The following is a 25,284-nucleotide window of genomic DNA, read 5'->3' on the forward strand; positions in this document are numbered from 1 at the left end:
TACGTCGGGCTCTATGCTGACAGCGTGGAGCCTGCTTGGGATTCTGTGTCTTCCTCTTTCTCTCTCTCTCTCTGTCCCTCCCCCCTTGCTCTTTAACCCTCTCTCAAAATAAATGAAAATAAACTTTAAAAAAAATGTGCAAATGGTCATCTGTAGAGAACTCCCACTTACAGGATGGGGAGACTGAGGCACCAGAAGGGACAGCGACGTGACCCAGGGCTATGCGGTGAGATGGGTGACGTGTCACCTCCATTGGGCTGGCAGTCGGGGCTGGGTTCCTCACCACGTGAGGATCAAAGCTTCTCTCTTGCCCACCGAGCACCGTGCCTGCTCGCACGCCTTCCCACCCGCTGCCCCGCCCCGAGAAATGGCCCAGCCTGAGCGCGCGGCTGTCCAAGCTGGCGGGATGGGTGAGCCCACGGGAACCCAGCCCTGGCACCCCCATGGCTCAGGACGCATCTCAGCTTCTTGGCTTACCTCTCCCACGAGTGTCTTTGCCTCGTTTCGCCAACCCACGTCTCTTTTGAAGAAGCACCCCATCCCCGGGACCCCCGTAGCTCTCGGCATCCCCTGGAAACATCACAGGGTCTCTGGGGTTGCTGCACATCTGCCGTGTCTCCTCAGCCGCACTGGACACCCGCTGAGAGCGGCAGCCCTGCCGCCCCACCCCGAGAAGCCAAGTGGGGGCCAGAGGTGTGGACGATGCTAGTCTTTGTCGCTTGAAGGCAAAACGGGAGTCCAGTTTGCTGCGTCGTGACGAGTGCGTTAGGATACAGGGGTAGCCCCTAAATGAGACCCCGAACAGCAGGGACCTAAACAAGATAGCCATTCCCCAGTATACACGGCCCAGGGCCCATACGGTGGCTCCGCAGTGTCAGGGAGCCCGACTCGTGCCAGCCCGCCGCTCTGCCGTCCCCAGCACACAGCTTCCGCCTCGTGACTTGAAAAGGCTGCTCCGGTTCCCGCCATCGTGTCTGCATTCCAGCCAGCAGGAAGGAGAGCGGGGAAAGAGGGCCCCTCCTCCTCCTAAAGGCACGACGGCAGCCTTTGGACATCGCCTCCATTCGCGTGCCACTGGCCAGAACCTGGTCACACAGATACCTTTATTTGCAAAGGCAGCTGGGGAGTGGGCCCAGCAGAAATTCTTAATACAGAAGAGAAGAACTGGTCTTATTTCTCCTACGACGATTTCCCCAGCGGCAAGCGGAGGTCCTCAAGAACGTCCCCGCAGAAACTTCGGGTTTCCTTGGAGGCTGGGGAAACGGGGGTGGGAGGCAGGGGTCACCTGGGAGGTCAGAGGGAATGCGGCTGGCACTGGGGCCCCCGCACTCCTGTCCTACAACAGGAGGGAGAGGCTGGTGGCACCAACGTCTGGAGAAGCCAGCCGGGCGACGGAGGCTCTGAATCTGCTCGCGTGTGGACGCAGTTCTCAGGACTCGTTTGCTCCCGCAGGCGGCTCATAACCTCTGTCCTCACGCAGGCTCCCCGATGCGGGACCTTCCTCCGCTTCCCCCGCGTCAGACGCGTGCAGGATTCAGGAAGAGGTCTGGTGCGCGGGCCACAATTGCGTGATCGTATCACTTCTGCTGGCTCAGAATCCCAGTCTTGTTTGACAACACCGAGCCCAGCCCCCCGGGGGTCGGTCTTGATCAGACAAACCACCCATGGCAACCCTGTTCCCCGTTTTTAGTGATTGGGATGGCGCGGGCGTGCCACCCAATCCTGGCCAGTCGGATAGAGGGGGACGTCTGCTGGGGGTTGGCGGGAAGCTTCCCTCCCCCCATCTCACTCAGAGAGAGCAAGCCGTTCGGGGCGCTGGTGGGTGAGGATGTGATGCCTGGAGCTGTGGCAGCTTCCTTGCCATAATGAGGTGACAAAGGCGAGGCTGAAAAAAACCTCAGGGGCAACGGAGTGAAAGGCCCTATTCTCCCACCAGAACCACCAGCAGCTCTCCAACCTGTTTAGTACAAGGACCGAAAGAAAAAGCCTTAGCTATTTCGCTGTTTTCTCTGCTGGACTCGAAGGACCCCTCCGGGAACACCTCCCCCAGCTAGCAGGGGTCCTTCCTTCCCTGGCCAGTCCCTTACGCATCTGTTAGCACTTGATTCATCTGTTCACAAGTCTCACACACACACACACACACACACACACCACCGTATGCATCTGTGGCTATAGAACAAATACCCCCAAACACACAGTAGCTGAAAACAACAATCACCATTTATTATCTCACTGTTTTCGTGGGTTGGAAATTTGGAAGCAGCCTAGCTGGGTGGTTTTGGCTTGCGGTCTCTTAGAGGATTACAGTCAGGTGTCAGCAGAGACTGGGGCCATCGAAGGCTTGGGCCTGGGGGGAGTTCCATCCGACAAGGCCCAAGGGCGGGCCTCGCAAGCTCCTGGCCTCGTACAAGGCCCTGCCTTCTTGGTGATGTTGGCGGTCAACGGTAGGGTGATCTGGGTGTCTCCTCGGGGGACCGAGTGACTCCCCCCGCAGCCCATGGTCCCCACGCCCCCAAGAGAAGCTAAACGTCATTTTGTACCATCCGAGCTCCATGGAAACCGCCCCGACTCGGTTAATCCCTGCTTCCCTTGCTTTAAGCAAACCAGGTTTCCGCGAATCTCTGGGATCACAGTCAAGGTAGAAATCCCTCTCAGCCTCAGGGCCTGCCCGGTGCTTGAAGCTGGGATGGTACTTGCCCTTACGGAGCGAGTGGATGTCGCTCGATGCAGCCTCTTGGTTCTGTCTTAGCGTCGTGAGGTCTTGGGCACAACGTGTCTGCGCGAAGCCTGGGGATGAGTAACTAACAGGGCCCGGGAAATGCCTCTCCGTGGGAGGCAGGGGCCGCGCAATATCACCGGTGCTGAGCCACAGACGCAAGACCCTGGACAAATCGCTCAGCCCCCCCGAGCCTCAGTTTCCTCATTGGAAAAGTAGGGGTGGTGACCGTGGCGCGTCGGAGGCTGGGGAGGACGCCGGGTGGCAGGCGCTCAGGCTGGCTCTAGGACACAGCGACGCCCCAGATGACAGGTCTGATGGATGTCACCAGGCACTGGGTTAACAAACCAACCCAAGATTTGCAAAGCCCTGGTGGGAGGCGGAGACACTCCCTGCCCTGGCTCTGGGCCGGGCCCTCACCCCCCAGAGGCAGCCACGTGTGAGTGATCCAGGCCCCGTCTGTACATCTGGAGGGGACCTTAGGGTGCGGGGCCGATCAGTTCCACCACGGTGTGAGGCCTCTGTGCTTTCTGAGCTCTTCATCTGAGAGTTTACTGCTTTGATATTGGGGGGCGGGCGTGGAAGCCCAGAAGACCAAACAAACATCATGATGAAAGAGAAAGTGGGGGGCAGGGCCACGGCATGGGCTATAACGGAAGACACACAGAGTCCTCTTGACGGGGGGGGTGCGGTTTTAGACGGTGCCGCGGGAGGGAGGGCCTCCTGGGGGAGGCTTCTCCTGAGGTTTGGGGCCAGGTGTCGGGATTGGAGAGTCAGGGCCAGACTCACAAGCGGCCGAGCCTGCTGGGGGACCTTGGGGAGGAAGTTGACCTCCCTGTGCCTCAGTCTCCCCTCCTGTAAAATGGACGTGATGGGGTCACAGCTCCTCCAGCTCTCAGGGAGCTCGTGAGGATGAAAGGAACAACCACGGGGCTTGGAAGCAGGCCTATGGCTCGAGTCAGGGGGTCTCCCCTTCTCTACCCTCCCCCTGCACCCCTGCCTTGTCCCAGGGAGGGCATGCCAAACAGAACATTAACCCCACTGCCCCCCTGCTCTGGTGGTGGCCTGAGATCTTTCTCGAAGGTGGGGTGGCTGAGCGCTTTCTAGGCCTCTGCCTAAGAGTTCCCACTAACAGGCTGGGGAGAGCTGGCCTGGACGAGAGGGGCTAACGGTGCTCCGGGGCCTTTTCCCCCTCGGGGGCCCTGCCCGCCCCTGAGCCCAGTCACCCGGACCCGGGGCTGGTTTCTGCCTGTGCAGAAGCCCCTTTGTGGCCATCCTTCCACAAGGTTAACTCAGACCCGGTGGCACCAGCAGGAGGGGTCCCGTGGGCACTCTGGCCTCTGTGCATTCCCATGGCACCCTTGGCAGGGGGGCTGCAGGGGCTGCACAGAGAGGCTCAAAGAGCTCAGGGGCCACCTGAGCCCGCAGACAGCCGAGCCAGGCTGGGCCCCCCAGTCTCCTCATCTGTCCTAGGGCACAGTGCTTCCTCCCTGCCCTCGAGGGTCTGAAAGTCCGAGAAATCAGCAGCAAACCTCTGTAGCCCAGAGCTCAGTGATACGTCTGCTACACCGGGGGACAAGGGCCAGGGGGACAGGACGGCCACAGCAGCGCCAGACCTCTGAGCCTCCTTTCTGAACACTGACACCTACAGGGGGGCACTGTCCTCGCTCCCAGCTACGGCGTTCGGCTGGAAGGGTGTGGGTCCCCTCTAAGTACAGATTGGCCTGGGAACCTCCCCTCACACCCTTGCACCTCGCCCTCTCCATCTGCCTTAGTCAGGCTTCAGCGGGAGAAACCGAACCAGTGGGTCTGTGTGAAGCGACGGATTGCAAGGCTTTGGTCACACAGCTGTGGGGCGGCGGGACAAGCTTGGAACCCGAAAAGCGTGGGGCGGGGGGCTCGTGGGGGACAGGCGGGAAGGCGGGCTGGACCCCGGGTCTCCGTTGCCGCTGCCGACTGCCTGCAGGTGGAATATTTTCCCCATCGGTGAAGCCTCAGCTCCATACGTAGGCCTTTCGAGCGATGGATGGAGTCAGGCCCACCCAGAGCATCTGGAACAGCCCCCCTTACCTCCCCGCAACCGATTATGGGCTGTAATCGCATCTGCATGGCGTGTGCCCAGTGACCTCGAGGAACTGGGGACTGTAGCCTCGCTGTGTTGACCCTGACATCACGCTCTGTGTCTCTGCCACCCTCCTCTGTCCGCGGTTTCTAGCTCCTTCTGCCAGGGTGGGGTGAGGCTGGGAGCCCTCCCGGCTCTCCTGCAGTGAATTCTCACCTGCACCCTCAGCCCTCAGCCCCGGCTCTTCCTCCAGCCTTGCCCGTGCCATCTCCCCTTAACCAGCCTGCGCAAGCCCCGCGTGAGCCCCACCGGGCGTGGGGCAACCAGCTTGCCTCGCTGCCCCCAGGGAGATGCCAGTCTCCTGTGGGAGTGAGCAGAGCCCGGAACACCGGGGTCCGCCCGGTGCCTCTGTTTTGCTGGCCTCGCAGCCGTGCTCTGGGCCGGATTCCCTGGTTAGACCGTGGCTCTGGGCTGCAGGAAGCCGGCCCCGTGGTTGTTTTCTTTCGATTGCACAATCCTGGCTCAGGAGGCCGGAGCGGACATCTGCTGTTTTGGCCGGCCGGGCACCCACGCCCCCCTTTCTGGCAAAAGCCCCCTAGCTGCCTCACGGTGAGTTCCCCTCGTGTGCGCAGCCTGGGGAGTGGGTTGTGGGTCCAGACGCCCCTGTCCCCCACCCTTGCCAGCGGGCGGGGCCTGTAGCCCTGGCTAGGTCGTTAGCCCTCCCCCCACCTCAGGACGGGGGACTCATTCCTCATCCTGGCGGCCAGTCCCTGAGGGTGGTCACCGGGTCTCCCCTGATTGTCCCCACTGGGGCCTGCCCGCCTCTCCCAAGTTTCTTTCCGTTCTGACCTCCTCCTCAGTCTGGCAATGGGGCACTTTTCTGCTCAAGGGCGACACAGCCCGTTTCTGTCGCTTACAACCACAGAAACCCGACGGACTGTAATCCAATGGCCCTGCCCCAAACTCACTGTGTGACCCTGGACAAGATGGCTCCTCCCTGAGCCTCAGTTTCTCCACCCGCCTATCCAAGCTGGGCTCCACCGCTGATATCCTATGACCCCACGGCTGCTGTCATGGATCAGCTGAGGTGACCTTGGGCTCTCTGGGGCATGCTTGGGGGAGGGGAGATGGTAATCGGGGAATCCTTGGTTAGACCTCCTGCTGTGTGGCGTGAGGCCGGAAGGATCAATGTATCTGGTCCCCGGGCCCTGCTAAGTCCCAAATAAAGTCAGCTTTGCACAGCTAAGCCGCTGCTTTAATACCCGAGTGGCCCATCTCTCTTTAAGCCATGATGTCTCAGAGTTTTGAGAATCTGGTGAAAGCTGTGAAAAAAATTTTTTAATGTTTATTTACTTTTGAGAGAGAGAGAGAGGGAGCACACAAGCGGGGGAGGGACAGAGAAAGAGAGAGAGAGAGAGGGAGGGAGACACAGAATCCGAAGCAGGCTCCAGGCTCCGAGCTGTCAACACAGAGCCCGACACGGGGCTCAAACTCACAGACTGTGAGATCGTGACCTGAGCTGAAGTCAGTCGCTTAACTGACTGAGCCATGCAGGTGCCCCAAGAATCTGGTGAAAACTTTGGATGCTCCCCCTAGACCAGAAAGATCTCTCCATCTATGTTTCTTCTCTTTCTCTCTCTCCCTCTGTCTCTGTCTCCATCTGTCTCTCTCATACACACACACACACACACACACACACACACACACACGTTTTAATGCAGTTTCCGGAGGAGGGTGACCCTCAGAAGAACAGCCTCTGGACTTATAGGACAAATAACCAGCTTTGGCACACAAGTCAGTGGCCGAGCCCCACAACTGGGTGCTCTGTGGGCACCAGTTCATCCCCCCAAACAGGACAGCATTTGTGGTGGGGACTGCTGTGTCTTCACCAAACCCTGGTTCGTTATTTTCCTCCTGGGCATGCGGCTGGACTACATTTCCCAGCCTCCCTTGCAGTCAGTTGTGGCCACATGACTAAGCTCTGGCCAATAGCGCGCGAGTTGAAGTATTATGCTTCCCGCCACATAAAATTCCTCCTATGCCAACCTCCACACTCTCTCTTTCCCCTTCCACAAGATTATTGCGGAGGAGGCTAAGGCCCTAGAAAATGATGAGACACAAAATGAAGGAGCCTGGGCCCCTGAGTGAGCAGAGTTTTTTCCCCGTAAGCAAGAAAAAAACGTATTTCGGAGCTGTTTGTTATATCTGTTCGCTCATCCTAATACAACATTTTTATGATCCCCATCCAGAGGATCTTCTCTTCATTTTATTTATTTATTTAGAGAGTGTGCAAGGCGGGGAGAGGGGCAGAGAGAGAGAGAGAGAGAATCTTAAGCAGACTCCACACTCAGCACAGAGCCTGACACGGGGCTCGTTCCCAGAACCCTGGGATCATGACCTGAGCTGAAATCAACAGTCGTAGGCTCGGGGCGTCTGGGGGCGCTCAGTCGGTGAAGCGTCTGACTTCAGCTCGGGTCATGATCTCGCGGTCCGTGGGTTCGAGCCCCACGTCAGGCTCTGTACTGACAACTCAGAGCCTGGAGCCTGCTTCCGATTCTGTTGTCTCCTTCGCTCTCTGCCCCTCCCCCACTTGCCCTCTGTCTCTCTCTTTTTCTCAAAAGTAAATATACATTTAAAAAATTAAATAAAAAAAAAAAAAAAGAGTCCGAGGCTCAATCGACTGGGCCACCCAGGGGCCCCTTCTGTTCCATCTTAAATTTCCTTTAACATAGCAAGCTTCTCCACTGCCTTCAGCCCGGAACCCCCAGGGCTGGAGAGTATCCACCGCTGGCCCGGGGCCTCGTGCTCCCTTGAACTCCAGGCATCTTCTCCAGGACCCTGATTCACCGCCCATGCGGGCTTCGCCCCTCGCCCTCAGGCCCCTCCACCCCAGCCTCGCTCATTTCGCGATGTCTCTACAGGGCCCGGATGCTTCCCTGCTGAATTTCCTCAGGCCCAGCAGAAGACGAGCATGCCAGGGGGGTCCTTCTGCAAGGCCGCCGTGGTCTTTGTAGTTCCGCAGTGTGGAAGGCCTGAGAGATTCCAGAGGGACTGGCTGGACTCCGCCCATGGCTCCTTTCCTAAATGGACGGTGGCAAGGTTCCAGGAAGGTGGAGGCCAGGAATCTGGGCCCATTTCCCAAGCACAAAGTGCACCCCCAGCCCACCCCCCCGCCCCTCGGTCCCTACATGCTGGGAGACTGAGAGACAGGTCTGGGCCCGTTACATCCCCACTGCGGGCACCCCTTTCCACCGAGTGAGAGGACTGGCCCCATCTTTTCCGTACTTCAGAGGACCCGCCTCCACACTACCACCGCCCTCGGTTACTTTTCTCATCAACAGAGCAGCTTTAATCCCGGGGACAGGACGAATGCCACACGATCGCCATTTACAGATGAGGAAGCTGATGTTCCGTGAGCCACCGGCCCAGGCGGCCCCAGGACCGATGGCCAAAGCCTGGCAGGGGGGCTGGCCAGGCAGGCATACTATAGTAGCTGGGGCAGCCCAGCAGGGGGGAGACGAAGCTGAAGCTTCGGGAAAGAGGAGGAAGTTGACCCGCCCCCCCTTCCCCTGCAAGGGGACCCCCGCGGGGCAGCTCCCACCCCTGCCTGCGCTCTGGTGCCTCTCCCCTGCCTCACTCCTTTCCTGGGGTCCTTGCCCTCGGCCCACGCCGCCAGCCAGTTTGACCCCACCCTGGAGCTCGTGTCCTCTCCCTCTCTGGCTCCCACCACCGTTAGCCAGGCTAACGTGGGCCTGGCTGCTCGGTTTCTCGGGAGCAGACCCAGCGAGCGACGCTTCTCCGAGGTTGTGTGCTCACTTTGCAAAACAGCAGAAATTTATAGCCCAAGTAATTGATCACGGTGCCGCTGCCTCCCTTCCGTCTCTCTCGGGCTCCTAATTCCCTTCTCCCACTCTCCTTTCTCTTTTTTCTCAGCGTGCCATCTGTGGTGTCAGAGAAAAGGAAGCCAAGGTGGGGGGCGGGGGGCGGATTCTAGTCCCAGTTCTGCCAATTATGAGTCACATGAACCTCAGTTTCCCCATCCGCACAACAGAGACGCTAATAATACCTGTTCACGAGCGCGCTGCCCCCCCCCCCCCCCCCGCACGCCAGGGCCGTGGGGAGCACCCTACAGTGTGACTCCATCCCCAGAGCAATCCTGTGAGGTAGGGGGTGGCACTGGGCACCCCCCCCCCCCACTTCCCGATGGGGATGCTGGGACCCAGAGAGCTTGGGGCATTCACTCAGGCTCACAGGGCTGCTAAATGGCAGCCCTGGGGTTTGAACTTGAGTGATGTGCCCCGAAGCTCTAACCATTAGGCTCCACTGCCTCCCCTCCCCACAGACCAATCAGAGCAGAGGTGATCTTCACCAGGCCCCCTGACCCCTGTGTCACGGCACCCTGAGGCTAACTAGGGGGAAGGAAGGGAGGCCCCCGGGGGAGGAAGTGCTCAGCAAACTGTAGAGTGCCAGGACAGGGAAAGAAACATCACAATCCTTTCCACCCCTCTGTAGCACTGGCTACTCTCTTGGAGCAGGGCCCCTGTCTGTGGGGGAGACTCTGGGACCTAAGAGCTGGCCTGGCCTGGCCTTCAGATTCCTTCTCTCCTTCCAGAGACCCCCTGTGAACAGGAGCCTCCTGCTGGCCGGCCTACAATTGCCAGCCTCCTGGTGTTTTCAGGGAGGTCCACAGAACCTTCCAGAAAGACCCACAAATAGATTCTGAAGAGCACTGCACTTGCCCTGCAGGTGGCCGAGGAGGCACGCGGGCCTAGGACAGGGGGCCCAGGTCCCCCCCCACCCCCCCTGCCTGAGCCCTGTCTGGAAAGCCCCCCGCGCTGACTCCCATTCCAGTGCTCCCCGGGCTGGCAGCCACTCCTGCCCCCTACTTCTGTTCAGTTCTGGGGGAAAAGCCTTTCCAGGGGGCTTGAGCTTGTCTCTTCTCTTCCACTCCCCTCTTTCTGGCTGTGTCTCTGCCTCTCTGCTAGCCCCCAGCCCGTGGGGAAGGACTTGCTTTCTTCCGTGCAAGGCCACAGGCCAAGTGCAGCGCCTCTCCTGGCCACCCCCCCCCCCCCCCCCCCCCCCCAGCCTCCGAGGGCGCCTGTGCGCCCAGCACCCGGCCTCCTCCCTTCCCCACCGCAGCCCGGGGTCCGCCGCTGGGGGGTTAGCCGGTGTGTTTTGTTCCCCCCTTTCTGGAAGGACAGGAGGCTCCAGCCCCTGCGGCTTCCTGCTCCCGCCCGGCTGGCGGACATGAGAGCCGGCTGCAGAGCTGGGAGCCAGGCAGCAGCACACAGAACAAACAGAATTTTTTTTTGCAACTAGAGGGGGAAGCACAGAGCTAAAAATAAAACGAAAAGATCAGTATCTGTCAGTCTGACAGCTGATTGGCTGCTCGGAGATGCATATAATTACCAGCAACTGGCGCTGGGTAGGCAAAGCCGGGAGAAACTGCTCAGATGAGGTTAGGATTTAACCTTTAAATTCTGGAGCCACCGGAAGCTGAGGGGAGGACGGCGGGCGTCGGTGCTAATGAGGCTGGGGGGTGGCGGGGGGGGGGGGGGGCCGCCGAATCCGGGGTAGGTCCCCGGGGCTCCTCCGGGAAGGCCCTGGGAGCCCTCCGCCCTGGCTGCCTCCTCCATCAGACCGGGAGTGCATCTGATTGGGCGGCCTGGAGGCAGTGGTCCTTCTCCCCGCCCAGCTGGGGGTGGTGTTTTTCCGGGAAGCCGGGGTCTCGCTCCGGAGTGAGTGAGGGGGCTGCCTAGGGCCCTGGGCCCCTCCCGGACTGGCCTGTTGAGGCCCACCCCATCCCCACCCACATTCCTCAGCCTTTCCCTCCGGGGTGTCGGTTTCTGCCTTCCCTCCGGGCTCCCCACCGCCCACCCCACCCCCGCACCTGGCTGTTTCCTGCCCCACCTGGGGACGCCTCCGGACACCTCAGGCTTTTCCTAGATCCCCCGAGATAGACCAAAAAAAAAAAAAAAAAAAAAAAAAGGCTTGACTGGAGGCCTGTTGTGATGTCACTAAGCCTCAGTTTCTTCACCAGTGAAATGGGGGTGATGATAACAGGCCCACCGGCCCCTCGGGAGCGTGGCTCTCCCAGAGCTGATGGTGGAGGTTACAGTGGGAGAGAACTTCTTTCTGCTCCTGGAACCCCCTTCCTTCCTCTCCCTCCAGCCCTTCCCTCCTGTGCCCTTCCTGTGGGAAGTCCTCCTGGGCACCCCAGTAGGTCATCTTGTGACAGCCCAGTAGGTCATCTTGTGGCTCACCTGGGGGTCTCACCTTATGCTCAGGCCCCGATGGTCTGGGAGCCCTGTGAGGGCCAGAAGCTCACCTCTTGCTGGGGCCCGGCCCAGGGCCCCTTGGGAAGGGAGACACACAGACCCCTGATGTGGGACCTGCCCTGGGGCCCTGGAAGCCACCTTGGGCCACGTTGCCCAGGCCTATGGCAATCAGCGGCCTGTGTTGGTGGGGGGCCATCTCTCGCCTGTATCAGCAGGCCCCGAGTTCCCTGGAGAACACCTGGTCCTGCCCTCTGAGGTGACACCCAGGGGGACACTGCCTCTGTGCAGGAGGAGGGGAAGGAGAATGCCACCTGATGCCGCGGTCCTAGCCCTTGGTGGCCCCTCCTCAGAAAGTTCCAGAGTTTGCCTGCCCAGCCCTGGGTTTATCCTGTGCTCCGTGGGTTGGGCGGGGTTGGGGGGATAGGTTCCGGGCGTTGAGCTGCCTGAGTGCCAAGACCTGGAAAGCCCAGACTAACCGACAGGAGACCCTTTCCAGAGCTCCTGACTGGGGTGGGTAGGCTGCAAAGGGCAGGGTGGGGGAGGGCAGAAGAAGGAATCCTAACAGTTGGCATTCCTACTTCCCAGCCTGGCTGTGTCTGCCCATCCGGAGCCCTTGAAGGCATTGTCTGGCCCCCACAACGACTCCTTGAAAGCAGTACAATTTTTATTTACACTTTGCAGATGAGGAAACTGAGGTCATCGGAGCGGTTAAGCAACCCAGGGCAGAGCCTGGATGCGCCCGGAGCCCCATCTCCTGAGGCCGAACGAAAGGGAGGTGCAGAGACATGAGATGTTGCTGCAGCAATTGAGCCCTTCCGGGCGGGTACCTTGGCCCCGAGAGTCTTGAGGATGCTTTTGTGTGTGGTGTTGCCTAGCAATTCCCCCCTTTGGCGTCTCTGTGAGAGATCAGGAAGATCTGAACTGCTTTTCGGTGATGTGGGATGTCAGAGTGGTGTTTGAACCGGCCGCTGCGTTGAGACTGGACCCCGAGGCTGCCGGGTTTTATTCGGGTTACAGTGATAATAAAAGCCACCCGAGCAAGCAGCGTGGGTTTCTACCGACTGAGTGCTCGGCCTGTGCTCGACGCAGGGTTCAGCCTTGCCTTGGATGCATACTCTGAGCCCTCGCCACTGGCCGCGGATAAACATTATTCTCGTCCCTGTGTTATTTCTGTATAGCTGATCTCTGAATCCGTCTGTACGTTCGCTGTTTCCTCTGTCAGGCAGGGGTCTCTTCCACTGTTTGCCAAGCCCCCGGCACCCAGCCCTAGCTCCACAAGATGCAGCGGGACAGCAAAGCTTTGCTGGACTCATTTCAGATGAAGAGACCGAAGGTCAGAGTGGTCCTACAGCTCGCCAGGAGGGACCCCCCCCCCCCCCCCCCCCCGCCGCCAGGTCTCCGTAGCTTCAGAGCCCAGATGCTAATCACCACCTCACACCGCTGCTTGAGAGATCCCGTCTGAGATTCTCCCCAGGAAAGCTACAGAACACAAATCCTCCCACCCCTGCCCTCCACCGAGGGTTCGCGGGTCTTTTTAAAATTTTTTAAGTAGGCTCCATGCCTAACGTGGGGCTTGAACCCACGACCCCAAGACCAAGAAAGAGCCTCACGCTCTACCGACTGAGCCAGCCAGGCGCCCCTGTTCTCAGGTCTTATACTGAAACATGTGAACCTTCTAAACGGAACCTGCCCCTTCCCCACCTTTTCCTTGCTTCCTGGGGAATCGGATGAAGGTTGGCCAGAGTTAGCTCAGTGTTAGGGAAGTTGTACTCTTTCCAGAGTTGCGGTTGTGTGTGTGTGTGTGTGTGTGTGTGTGCGCGTGGCCTGATTCAAACTTCCCTTCTTTGTCATATTGGTCCCCCCTCAGAGAAATCTTTGAAGTGGAAATGACCTTACTATATGATTATTGGCCAGGTTAAGTCATATGTGCAGTTGGTCGCTGTTGCTTATCTCTTCGACGGGGCCCCTGGTTCTGGAGGATGTAAACAACCATCTCAGGGAGCCAGAGGTTGTAAACTCGAGATGCTGATATTGAAGAGTTTGACTCTACCACTGAATGACCTTGGGAGCCTCTGACCTCTTTGAGCCTTGGCTTCCTCATCTGTGGAATGGGGACATGCATATATCGATCTTAATGCCTGGCTGTAGGTGGGGAGAAAGAGGTCAAGCTTTTCTCTCTCTCTTTTTTTTTTAAAGATTTTTTAAAATGTTTATTTATTTTGGGGAGAGAGAGAGAGAGAGGGAGACACAGAATCGGAAGCAGGTTCCAGGCTCCGAGCTGTCAGCACAGGGCCCGTCGCGGGGCTCAAACGCACAAACCGCGAGATCATGACCTGAGCTGAAGTTGGACGCTTAACCGACTGAGCCACCGAGGCGCCCTCAAGCTTTTTGTGTTAAAAAAAAAACATTTGGGGGGCACCTCGGTGGCTCAGTCGGTTAAGCGTCAGACTCTTGATTGCGGCTCAGGTCATGATCTCGTGGTTCGTGGGACCGAGCCCCGCGCTGTCAGTCACATGGGGCCTGCTTGGGATTCTCTCTCTCTCTCTCTCTCTCTCAAAATAAATAAATAAATGAGCTTAAACATCATTTAAAAACTAACATGTTCCACGAATAACATACAGTTTTTATCCCTATACTTTAAGAAACGTTGGCTTGAGAAAAATCTGTCTGAACGCCAAACAGCCTCCGAGCACCTGCTGCATGCCCAGCACTGCATTGGGCCCTTGGAAGACTGGGTGGTGTTCCCCCACTCGAGGGCGTGTCCTGCGCCCTAGGCACGAGTGAAACTCTTCGCCTGCTCAGGCCCCCCCCCCCAACGCGACCCCACAAGGTGGCTGTGACCGGGATCGCCATTTCCTGGGTGAGGAAAATGAAGCGATGACCCCGAGGTAGTCGCTGCCCTGGAAGAGCTACATCTCCTGGGACAGACCAGGGAAACACCTGGAGTACCAGGGGGCACCCAAGGCCGTGTAACTGACCCCGCCTATAAAGAACCACTGGAAAGACCTCCCTGGGACCTTGCTTTAAAAAGTCCCCCTTGTTGGTAGGTCGGTATCAGAATTCTAAGCCCTTTGCTGTGGCTGCTGGCAGAGGGCACGTGTTTTCGATCTCACAACGGACTGCTCTTGAGTTGGCTTGGCCTTCGCTGTGGTGTTCTAGTCCGTGGTGTGGCCCTTGGGGGCTGCCCCTGCACCCCGGTACGGGCGGGGGCCGGCAGCGGGTGGGTGGGGAAGCACTTGCTTCATTAAAAAAAAATTTTTTTTTAATGTTTATTTTTGAGACAGACAGAGCGTGAGCAGGGGAGGGGCAGAGGGAGAGGGAGACACGGAATCCAAAACAGGCTCCGGGCTCCGAGCTGTCAGCACAGAGCCCGACGCGGGGCTCGAACTCACAGACTGTGGGATCATGACCTGAGCTGAAGTCGGATGCTCAACTGACTGAGCCACCCAGGTGCCCCTGCTTCATTTTAAAGAAAATATCAGAAAGCAGGTGCCGCCACTGAAAAATAATTGAGACAAATGCCCTTCCTTCTGTAACTCAAATTTCGAAGCTAATTCCTTTCTACGTTCCCGCCAGAAAAGTCCCTCCTGCTGTTAGGCGCCCCAAGGCCCGTGTTTCTCCAACAAGCAAAGCGCTTTTGTTCAGTGATAGAAGCTTTCGTATTTTAGGTTAATCAAGGGCAACGGTGATGCCCGTTCGGCTCCCATCATCCCCTCGAGAGTCTGACCAAGCCCAGTGGGTTGGCAGAATCCCACCCAAAGCCAAGGACACGGGCTGGTGCATGTACCACGTGGTGGCCTGGCCCTCAGGAAAGACGCAGCAACCATGGGAAATTTCAAGAGGCTGTAAACAGCACGGAGCCCCGCCCAGTTTGTGAGGCCCTCCAGGGACCCCAGGTTGGGAACCGTGGGGCTAAGGCACTCTTGAACAATCCCGGTAGCCGCTCCCAGTTCCTCATCAAGGGATCCTCCTGCCGCAGGGTGTCCCCGAAGAGCTCGGTGGCCGTTGAGACACGCTGACTACTGTCATGGCTGTGTGACCTTGGGTAGATGGCTTTCCCTCTCTGAACTTCTGGGTGGCCCTGCCTCCCTCCTGGGTTGTGAGTGCTCCGTAGGGCCTGGGTGTCTTTGCTGTTGCTGCTACCTCTTGTTCAGGTCCCCATGCCCTGACCGTGTCACTGGATGTCTGCGACGCAGAGGGGGTGCAAAGGTGCAGAACCCCTGCGGGCAGCCATCTGTGATGGGACAGAGAGCCTGGAAGGGGAGCGAGGAGGCCCGATATCTGAGTGCGTCCCCGCTTTAACGTGCCCCCAGAGCACCTGGGGATCTCGTCCAAGTGGAGAGTCGATGCAGCGGGCCTGGGCAGGGGCACCCAGGTGAGGCAGCCGCAGGTGCCACTCCCTGGCCCGAGGAGGAAAGCAGGCCACGTTGTATCTGGAAGCAAGGGTTCCAGAAAGGCCTGAGAGCCCAGAATGGCCAGGACGGGAAAGACGAGGCAACATGAGGGTAAAATTATGTTTTCACCAGAAGAAAAGATTTCTGCCTCCTAGCGCAGAGAAAGATCTCTGTTCCCACCCCCACGCAGCCCCAGGGGCCCGAAAGAATGCGGTTTTCTGAGTGCAGCTTCCCTCGCCGAAGGGGGTGGATTCGCTCTTAAAAAGTTGCCTGTAAAATGAATTTTTCTATATCAAATGCTATTTTCCAGTGGTCGTGTTTTAAGACCATGGTAGCGTTCCCACTGAGAAATACCTAACGCTGAGGCATTGGCCTGGAGGATGCGGCCAACGCGAGGGGTGGAGAGTTCATGGGTGCGGCCCTCCCCCACCGCCACGGATTGTTGGGGGGGGGGGGCTACAGAACTCACGAGAGCTCGAACTGCAGAATTTGGGAACCAAAACCTGAATCCTAAATGGTCCCCTAATGGTCTGAGGTTCACGCCCAAGGGCCCTGACCAATATCGCCGAATGTAAGATTGGCTGGACCAGAGAGACCCAGAGCAAACCAGCCCCTCAACTGGAAAAGGAGCCCGGAGGGGCTGTCTGTCCTGAAGGGCTGGCCACCTTGTCTTTGTGTAGAAGGCCGTAGGCCACACCCTATCAGGCTGGGAGTGTTTTTTCTACTGGGCACAATCGGTTTTTTTTTTTTTTTAACGTTTATTTATTTTTGAGACAGAGAGAGACAGAGCATGAACGGGGGAGAATCAGAGAGAGGGAGACACAGAATCCGAAGCAGGCTCCGGGCTCCGAGCTGTCAGCACAGAGCCCGACGCGGGGCTCGAACTCACGGACCGTGAGATCGTGACCTGAGCCGAAGTCGGCCGCTTAACCGACTGAGCCACCCAGGCGCCCCCGGGCACAATCGTTTAATATACTCAAGGAGCTTGCTGCCGTGACCATTTGGCTGTGTCTCCCAAAGAGTGTTCTGGGGGCTCTGAAGCCGGCGTTCCACAAAGACTCCTGAGACAAGCAGGGTTAAGAGAAGGCTAGGTTTCCTCGCCCAAGGTGGGTGGCAGGGGGTGGGGGTGCGTGGCCCGGGGGTTCTGCTTGGATATGCCAAGGAACGCTGTGATTCTCGAATAAGAGACTCAAGTCAGTCAGGCCACATCGGACAGACAAACTGTGCTTTTCATCCTATTCTGGGATCAGTATTGCACAGAACACACTTTAGGAACCAAGTCAATGAAAGGCTCTCGTAACTGAAAGGCTCTGTTGCTCAATTAGTTCCCTGCTGCTGCATGAGAAATCACCCCAAATTTAGCGGCTTGAAACAATAAGCATCAATCTCAAGGTTTCTGTGGGTAAGGGCGGGGAGGGCTGCGTCATCCGATGGCTTGACCGGGGCGGACGGTGGACTCCAAAATGGCGCACTCATCGGGCTGGTGAGGCGGTGCCGGCTGTTGGCCAGGAGACCTCAGTTCCTTGCCCCAGGGACTTCTCTGGAGGGTCCTTCTCTGGACCTAACCTTGGGCCATTTCTGCAGCATCCTATTGGTCCCGCGGGGCAGCCATATTCACAGCGGCGGGGCCTACAGAAATGTGAACACTAGGGGGCGCCTGGGTGGCTCAGTCGGTTGAGCGTCGGACTTCGGCTCAGGTCATGATCTCACGGTCCGTGAGTTTGAGCCCCACGTCGGGCTCGAGCCTGGAGCCCGCTTCGGATTCTGTGTCTCCCTCTCTCTCTGCCCCTCCCCCGTCCACACTCTGTCTGTCTCTCGCTCTCTCAAAAATAAAATAAAACATAAAAAAAAAAAAAAGTGGGGCGCCTGGGTGGCGCAGTCGGTTGAGCGTCCGACTTCAGCCAGGTCACGCTCTCGCGGTCCGTGAGTTCGAGCCCCGCGTCGGGCTCTGGGCCGATGGCTCAGAGCCTGGAGCCTGTTTCCGATTCTGTGTCTCCCTCTCTCTCTGCCCCTCCCCCGTTCATGCTCTGCCTCTCTCTGTCCCAAAAATAAATAAAAACGTTGAAGAAAAAAGAAATTTAAAAAAATAATAATAATAATAAAGAAAAAAAAGGAAAGCAACGTGAACACCGGGAGGTAGGAATCGTCTGGAGATCATCTCGCAAGTTGACGACCCAGTAACCAATCACTGCGGTATGGGAAGGTAACTTGCCTCATTCGCACAGCTGGGTTCTTGCCATTGAGTGTCAGTTAGGAACTCTGACTAGTGACCCGCTAACCTATGATATAAGGGAAGAGGACGAGAACAGGGAACGAAAGGAACCGTAATGACCCAGCCCCATTTATCGAGCGCTCCCCCCGTGCCGGGTGCCTCTCGGGCATCATGGCGCCAGGCGATCCTTGTCCCCAACCAGTGGGTTCCAGCAATGTTTCCAAGCTAGGCCACCCCTTCCTATGAAACGCACAAAATGAGATTATTTTGTGATGAGGGCGATAACAGCACAAGTAGGTCTGCCTTCTAGAAGTTCAGAGACCAAGTCGGTGACCCCGGGTGAACCCATGTGGAGAAGGCCGGAGAGTGAACTTCGGAGGCATAAATGCCAAAGATAAACAGATAATAAATGGCTGAGATAAAATATTTATTTCGCGTACGCGGACAAGACGCGGGATCGGGGTGAGCGGGGGTGGGGGTGGGGGTGGGGGTCTTGGGTTTACCGGAGCCTCGTTGCTGTGAGAAGTGATCACATCCCCAGGCTGGGAGGCAGTGAGGCCTAGTGTTCAGGAGCGGGTTCCCTGGGGGCCTGAGACACCCGCACCCCCCAGGCCTGCCCATTTGCGGTTAGCTGTGCGACCCCAGGCAGGTGACCCCACGGTCCTCAGTTTCCCGTCTGCAAAATGGGGTGGTCATGGCGGGCACCTCCAGCTGCGATGATTCAGGGGGACGATCCCTGACCCAACACGAGGGCTCGGGGATGCTTTAATCCGTGACAAAGCGGACGGCAGCCCGCCATGGCGGTGGCACCCCAGGTTCAAGGAACCCTCGCAGAAGTGTCATTTGCCTGGGAGGAGCCTTGCTCCGTGACCACGAGTGGACCCGCAGCCACAAAATAAACATCCGCTGTCGCTCGTGCCCCCTGCAGGGGTGACCCCAGAGGGCTGGAAGGAACCCAGCCCCTCCTTCCGCTTGGAGCATGTGCAGGCATGGAGCCTGCCCGGCCCCTTCCTGTCCTGTTGGGGCATGATTTTAACAGAGGGAGCATCCTGGGTATGTTCCGCAGCCCCCCCCCCCCATAAGTCTCAACCCACCGAGCAGGTCTTGGGGAGCTCTGGCTAAATCTGCTGTCCCTGCAAATGGACCAGGTATGGGCTCAGAAACGGAATGCGGGCGCTGGTCCCCGACCTGCCAGCCTGCGTCTCTGCTGATGGAGGGTTTGAATGGCAGGTGCTAAATGCAGGTCTTTGGGTCAGGCTGGCCTGGGAGCCCTTGGCTCTATCCCTTGAGGCTGTGTGACTCTGGGCAAGTGCCTCAGCCTCTCTGGGCCTCCGTTCCCCCATCCTTACAACCCCGGATGGACTCACCTGCTGGCCCTCAGTCCGTCCTGAGGAGCCTGGGGCCAGCCAGGAAGACACAGAGATCGCCCGGGTGTGCGTGGGGCAAGTCCAAGGACCCCCCTCTCCTGTCCAATCAGGGCAACTCTGTTTCCATCTCCTGGGTATGTCGGTGTTCTGGGTAATACTTCATTAAAACGAAAGAGAAGGAGAGGGAGAGAAGAAAATGTGTCCACAGTGGAAACAATACGGTCTAGAAGTTTCCTACCAGCTTACGTTGTCCTCTAGCTCATTCCTTCAAGCTCCAAGGGCGTGGAGGAGCAGACACGAGCTGGGTTTAGTGACTGCCAGTGTCCAAACGGTTCTTGGTTTTCTGGGCTTGGGGGGGGTCTCCTCTGTGGGTGCCAAGGTCACAGGCAGGCTGGGCAGGCTGGCCTCCTCCCTGAACACGTGCGCTGCCACACCTGCCCCCAGGGGAAGCTGTCCCGGGGTCTGTTTCTTCACCTGTGCAGGGAGGAGGCCACGGGCCTGAATGATCTCTCAGCCCCTCTTAATGTCAGCGCGCTGACTGCTGCATTTATGGAGCTCCAGCTGTCTGCAGAGTGGGGTCTGGAGCAGAGGAGGAGCCGGCCTGAGCCCGCTGCCTCCGGCCGGCCTGACGACCGCAAGGCTCAGAGTGGCCACCCGGGCCCCAGGAGAATCCAGTGCCAGGCCCGGCTGCCAGGCTGCCATTTGAAATGTCTCCTGTTGGTGGCACTTTGGCGTGGTTCAGGTGTTCTGGGCTTAGACTGTATCTGGTCTGTGAAAACATGCGAGCTCCCTCTCTCTGTTAAGGTTCTGTTTTTCACTCGAGGGAAACCTAGTGCCTAGAGTTGGATCTGACTGTGGCGTTCCCCTGGTGGAACCATCCATGGCTCCTCACTGCCCTCGGAAGACAGTCTGAGCCTGGGAGTGGCCCCAAGGCCTTCTGGAGCCTGGCGCAGGCCAAGCCCTCCCACCTGAGGACTCTCCACCCCTCACCCTCTCTCCTTCAGACACACAGACTGGAACATGCCGACCTCTCCCTCTCTCTTCTCTCTGGAGCCTCGCGTTGCTACCTAGAACACTCCTCTTTTCATGGCTCCCTAAATGTCACTTCCTTCAGGAAGCCCTCCCTGCCTAATTGAGCACTTTAGTTCGCGCTCAGGCTCACCCTGTACTTCTCCTTTCTAGCGCTCATCACGGCAATGATCTAAAAAACTCCTCTTTATCCGATAACCCCTCTCCACACACACACACACACACACACACACACACACAATGGAACGTGGGCTCCGTGAGGACCTCCCTGTCTAATTACCCAGGCCCAGCCTCTCGGGAGAGCTCTGGAAATGTCTGCAGAGTGAATCCATGACGGGAGACTGCAGGAGCCCGACATACAGCCTGTTGACTCAGGCCAGTCGCCTGGGGCCGGCTATCCACCTGACCCGGTCACTCAGAACCTGGGAACCCCGCTGGCCACCCAGCTCTATCCTCGCGCCCCCGAAGGCTCTGCCTGGAAGGACGGAAGGGGTTAAGCGTTCCTGGCGGCCTCGTGCTGTGTCTGCGGCAGTTCCCCCTGGGGGGGGGGGGGGCAGCAGCCTCCGAGGTTGGTGAGGAATGTTTGCAATGCAGAGCTGGGAGGGAGGGCCGGCTGCTGGAAGTGGAGGCGGCAGGGCCAGGCTCCCCAGTTGAGCAATCGCCCGGGCCCAGCCGGTTCCTGTAACTCCTGCCCCTCCCGCCTTTTCCCCGCCCTGCCGGCTTCCTCCCCCCCTGCCTGCCCGGCCTGTACCCTGGAGCCTGCAGAAGGCACTGAGGCCCAGAGAGCTTGGAGGCCAGAGGTGAAAGCGAGGGACCTCCAAGGGGAGACAGAGGAGTACAGTCAGCTCAGCCACCTTGGCCCAGAGAGGGCAGGGCCTTTGCCCAAGGTCACACAGGGAGGCACCGCCCACCCGAGTGGGAAGCTCTCCCCACTGAAGGCAAAGGCCCCCCTCCCCCAGCCCTGGCTGGGCTCTTCGCTCAAGCCCCAGGGGCTCAGAGAGGATGTAGGCTCTCAGGGGGCTGGGCGCACCCCTCCCCTCCCCACCTCCCTGGTGCTGCCCACTGCTTAGCCTGTCCCGGGGCCGCTGGTCACCTCCACCCGTCACCTCCAGGAGTGCGGCGTGAACGGATGGAGGACAAACTTGAGCTGGTTCTCGAAAGCCCCCTTTTCCTTCCTTATTCCAGTCCCCTTCAAGGAAGGACCTTCACGGTACCGCCCAGGCACCAAATGAATTTCTTTCTCCGCAGGCACACCCGCCTTCTCCAGGAGAGCAGCATTCCCTGACACCCCAGAATGAGCTCCGTCCGTCCCCTGACAGTACTGACCAGTGCCGTCTGGGGTCTGGGGAGGCCCCTCCGCGGTCACTCGGAGCCCATTGGAATCTCCGGCTCCCCCTGTCTCAAGCCTCCTGGTGGTGGCACCTCTTACAGAGCCTCAGTTTCCGTATCTGTAAAGTGGAATTAAGGGAGGGGGTGGGTGGAACAGGCTGCAGTCTGTTTCTGCTAAGGCTCTGGGCCCCTTGCCTTTCGTGGTGCTAGGGACAGTCGTCCGGGGCTTGCTCAGGGTAATACTGGGACCCCGCGTCTCTGGAGGGCGGGGTAGGTGACCCGAGTGAGCTAGACGTTCCTCTGAGAATCACACACCCCATTTGCAGGTAAGGAGGCTCGAGGGAGCAGCGCCTCGCCGGGCCACGCAGGCGTAGGGAGGGAGTTTAAAGCCAGGGAGGAACTTTAGCACCCACCGGGCAGGGGGAGACGCCCCGCCAAAGGGTCACAGCCCACGGGGTGAGGGGAGCTCAGAGTGGCCGAGCCTCTTGCTTTTGGGGCGCACAGCCGGCCCGGCCAAGGGCCCCCGCCACCCCGGCTGACGGCGGCTCCGCGTCCCCGCTCCCTGTCCGCGGTGCACCGAGGCCGTGGCCGGGAAGGACCCCCGCAGCCGGCTGGGCTCCCGCGGACAGATGGACAGATGACGGCCGCCCCCTCCCAAGGCCCGCGGGCTGCCTGGCTTCGCCACCTCCTCCCGAGCAGGTTTCCTTTAAGAAACCAGAAGATTGATTTCCTGGCAGGCTCTGCGCCGAGGAGCCCGTCCAAATGGTTTGCATGTCTGCATTTTTTACTGCTCCGTTTAATATGTATGCAAATGCCGGCCGGCTGCGCCCGCCGCGGCCGCACAGTCACACGCGGCGCCCCATTAAAGCGGCCGTCCGGGCGCGCGCCTCCTTCCAGGCGACGGGCTCGGGCCCTGATAGATGGGGTGCGGGGACGGAGACAGATGACGGGCTTTGTAATTTCTTTTTCTCTTTTTCTGGGGGTGGGGGGGGGGAGGCTCAGACTGGAAACGGCAGAGGAGATTTAAATATATGCAAAATTGTTTGGGGGGGTGGGGGGGGCGGTGGGTAGAAACCTGAACGGGGGAGAGAATTCAGCGTTTCCTCCGTAGGAGTCGGGCTGGAGGCTGGAGGGGGGAGCCAGAGCCCCCACAGTCACCTTCTGGCGGAGAGAGCGGCTTTGCTCCTGATAAGCAGGCACGGTGTCCTACGGGAAGCGCTGCTTCAGCCGCAGTGAAAAGGAAAATGCTGGTTATTTTCAGCCTGGCTTCACCTGGGGGGCGTGGGGGTGGGGGTGGGGGTGGGGGGGAGGCACTGGCGGGAGGCATTCCCATCCCACCCCCACTTTCTTTTCTGGGGCGTCCAGAGCCTATCACGTTATCGTGAGAGTGAGACACTGGCCCCATGGGGTAGGTCACACCCATTGTACAGATGGGGAAACTGAGGCTTGCTGGAGAGAAGCCCCTTGGGAAGGATTGCAGAGTGACTGTCGTGGGGGGGGGGCGGATTGGGAATACTAGAGCCGCGTTCTTGACCCCCGCAGCCCTCAGCCATCTCTTGCTCTGTGGAGTTTGCCCCCCCCCACCATGGAATCTGCCTCCCTCCCCATCCACCCACGCTCTCTACCCCCCTCCACCCGGCCCCAGCCTCCTGCCTGCCCCCCACCTGCCTGGTAAGTCAAGATCGCCCCTGAGCGAGCCTGAACACTGAGCCCCAATGTTTCAAAATATCGTTGAAGCCTAAAAGTCAAGGGGTGACGTTGAAAAGCCTCTTTCTGAATTTCCCAGGGTTTCAGGCGATCTGGCAGCTGGGGGGCAGCCTGGAGGATCATGGGAGCACAGAAACGGTTCACAGAGGGGGCGGCGGCCTCGAGAGAGGGCCGTTCTGGAGCGGACGACAGACAGACCGACAGAAATTTACCCTTGGGCGCGTGTGAACACGCAGTGCGTTTGTGCACCGTGTCCGGCAGTCGTTATGAACGTGTCTGCGTTTACGTGCATGCCGGCGTTTGCCGGTGCAAGGGTGGGGCTGCGTGTGTCCGTGCTCACGAGTGTGCGTGTCCATGTGACAGCGGCTGAGAACTCTTGTCCTCCGGCTGGCAAGCTGCAGGGGTGCGAATTTCCCGGCGGGTTTCCTCCTCCTTGTGGGCGGGCCACATTCGCCCGGGGCCTCACCACGGAGCCCAACCAGGCAATGACCCCAGGTCCCAAGTCTTCCCTTGACTCACCTCCGCCTCAGGATCGTCCACCCTTCTTCCACACCTCCTCGAGATGGGCGTCACTTTCCCGAGCTGGCCCCAACCTCAGTCACCACTGTGGTGCCCGCGGTGATTATTGCCTGAAAGCTGTCTGCATCACGGAGTCAAGAAAGTTCTTTCGTTGAGGGCATGTTTTTCAAAGCTCTTTCTTCTTCTTCTTCTTCTTCGTTTCTTTCTTTCTTTCTTCTGAGGGAGAGAGACAGAGCATGAGGTGGGGAGGAGCAGAGAGAGAGGGAGACGCAGAATCGGGCTCTGAGCCGTCAGCCCAGAGCCCCACGCGGGGCTTGAACCCATGAATTGCGAGATCGTGCCCTGCGCCGAAGTCAGACGCTCAACCCACTGAGCCACCCGGGCGCCCCCATTGAGGGCATTTTGAATGCACATCAACATTGCTCCTGTCTGAGTACCTCCTGGGGCGGGGGAAGGGGGGGCGACTTCTGAGGCATCCCCTAAAGCCGGCCTGAAGCCTAGAGAGGCAAGGGTGCTGAGCCTGGGCCAAGGGGGAGCCTTGACCTCCCCTAGAAGGAATTCCTGTGTTTGTGCAATCGCTTGCTGAGTTCCTCCTCCTGCTCCAGGAGGGCAGGACCCGGGTCTTCGCGAGGAGTCCCCTCAAACCGTCCAGCACCCGGTAGCGGCCGTCGGACAGTAGCTGTTGAAATAGACAAGTGTGATGGACGACGAGTCGGCGAGTGCATGCATTCTGGCAACCCTAGGCCTCCCGCCCTGTGGCCCCCTTGGGGTGTGCGCCCTCACTCCCCAGCTGGCTGGGGGGAGGCTGCTGTGTGTGGACCAGCTGAGTCAGGCCCTCACCCTGGGCCACGGGCCACCGTGGCTGTCGCTGATCTTGCTGACGGGGCTGAAAATGCATCGCACCTCCCTCTGCAGCCCGCCATTACTCATGGTTGGCGTTTATCCCCAAGCAAGGGATGACCCCGCGGAGCAGCCCGGAGCCTCCCACGTGTTCTGAGGCAGGGGTGGCCGGAGGCTGGACTCCGAGGAGGCACAGCAGGACTTGTGAGCAGCTGCTCCGAGTGCCGTGACCATATTTTTCTGAGCTGAGAAATGAGGACACAGGATGTAGTGGAGGGTTTTCTCAGATTTGTCTCATCAGAGGTATGCAAGTTAAAGCTTATTTAGCTATGAAGATAAGGGAGTGTCTTTGCTGAAAAGAACCCGGGTTTCCCAAATCAGGGAGATTCGGGAAATTCATAAGTCAATTTGACTAATCTTTTGGGGGCACCTGGGTCAAGCCTGTCCTTGGTGTTTGCACTACAGCAAGGAGCAAAAACAGGCATGATCCTGGCCTCGTGGAACTCGTGTGGGGTGGCTGAGAGTCTGCAAATGCTCGCACGGTTCAGTACCGTGAGCATATGTGAGAATTGCTATGGGGGGGGGGGCGGCAAGGGTTCCCGAGTGGAGGAGCTTGGGGTGTCCTGGAAGGCTCCTCTGAAGAATTAATGTTTGAGGGGAAACAGAGCCTCTTAAGGCGAACTGTTGAAGGGATGGGAGTGGGGTGGGGTGGGGAAAGCACATTTCAGGCAGGAAGGAGGGCATGTGCAAAGGGCCTGTGGCAGAAAGGAGTGCTGGGAGTCTGAGGGACAGGAGGGCAGCCCAGTGACCGGGATGTGATGAGCGATGGGA

The 25,284-nt window shown here is 58.9% G+C and overlaps 1 long non-coding RNA gene and 1 other non-coding gene across 2 annotated transcripts; one reads left to right on the forward strand and one right to left on the reverse strand.

Annotated features, from left to right (window-relative positions):
• The first annotated feature begins 5,298 nt into the window (after positions 1–5,298).
• Positions 5,299–6,024, forward strand: LOC122474941. The gene is made up of 2 exons (XR_006295049.1): positions 5,299–5,387; positions 5,704–6,024. It is a non-coding gene; the product is annotated as an uncharacterized LOC122474941 (long non-coding RNA).
• Positions 6,025–12,614: 6,590 nt separating this feature from the next.
• On the reverse strand, positions 12,615–12,691 carry TRNAR-UCU. The gene has a single exon. It is a non-coding gene; the product is annotated as a tRNA-Arg (tRNA).
• Between the last annotated feature and the right edge of the window lie 12,593 nt (positions 12,692–25,284).

The sequence above is a fragment of the Prionailurus bengalensis genome, chromosome D4 (assembly GCF_016509475.1).
Source record: "Prionailurus bengalensis isolate Pbe53 chromosome D4, Fcat_Pben_1.1_paternal_pri, whole genome shotgun sequence".
Taxonomy (NCBI): domain Eukaryota; kingdom Metazoa; phylum Chordata; class Mammalia; order Carnivora; family Felidae; genus Prionailurus; species Prionailurus bengalensis.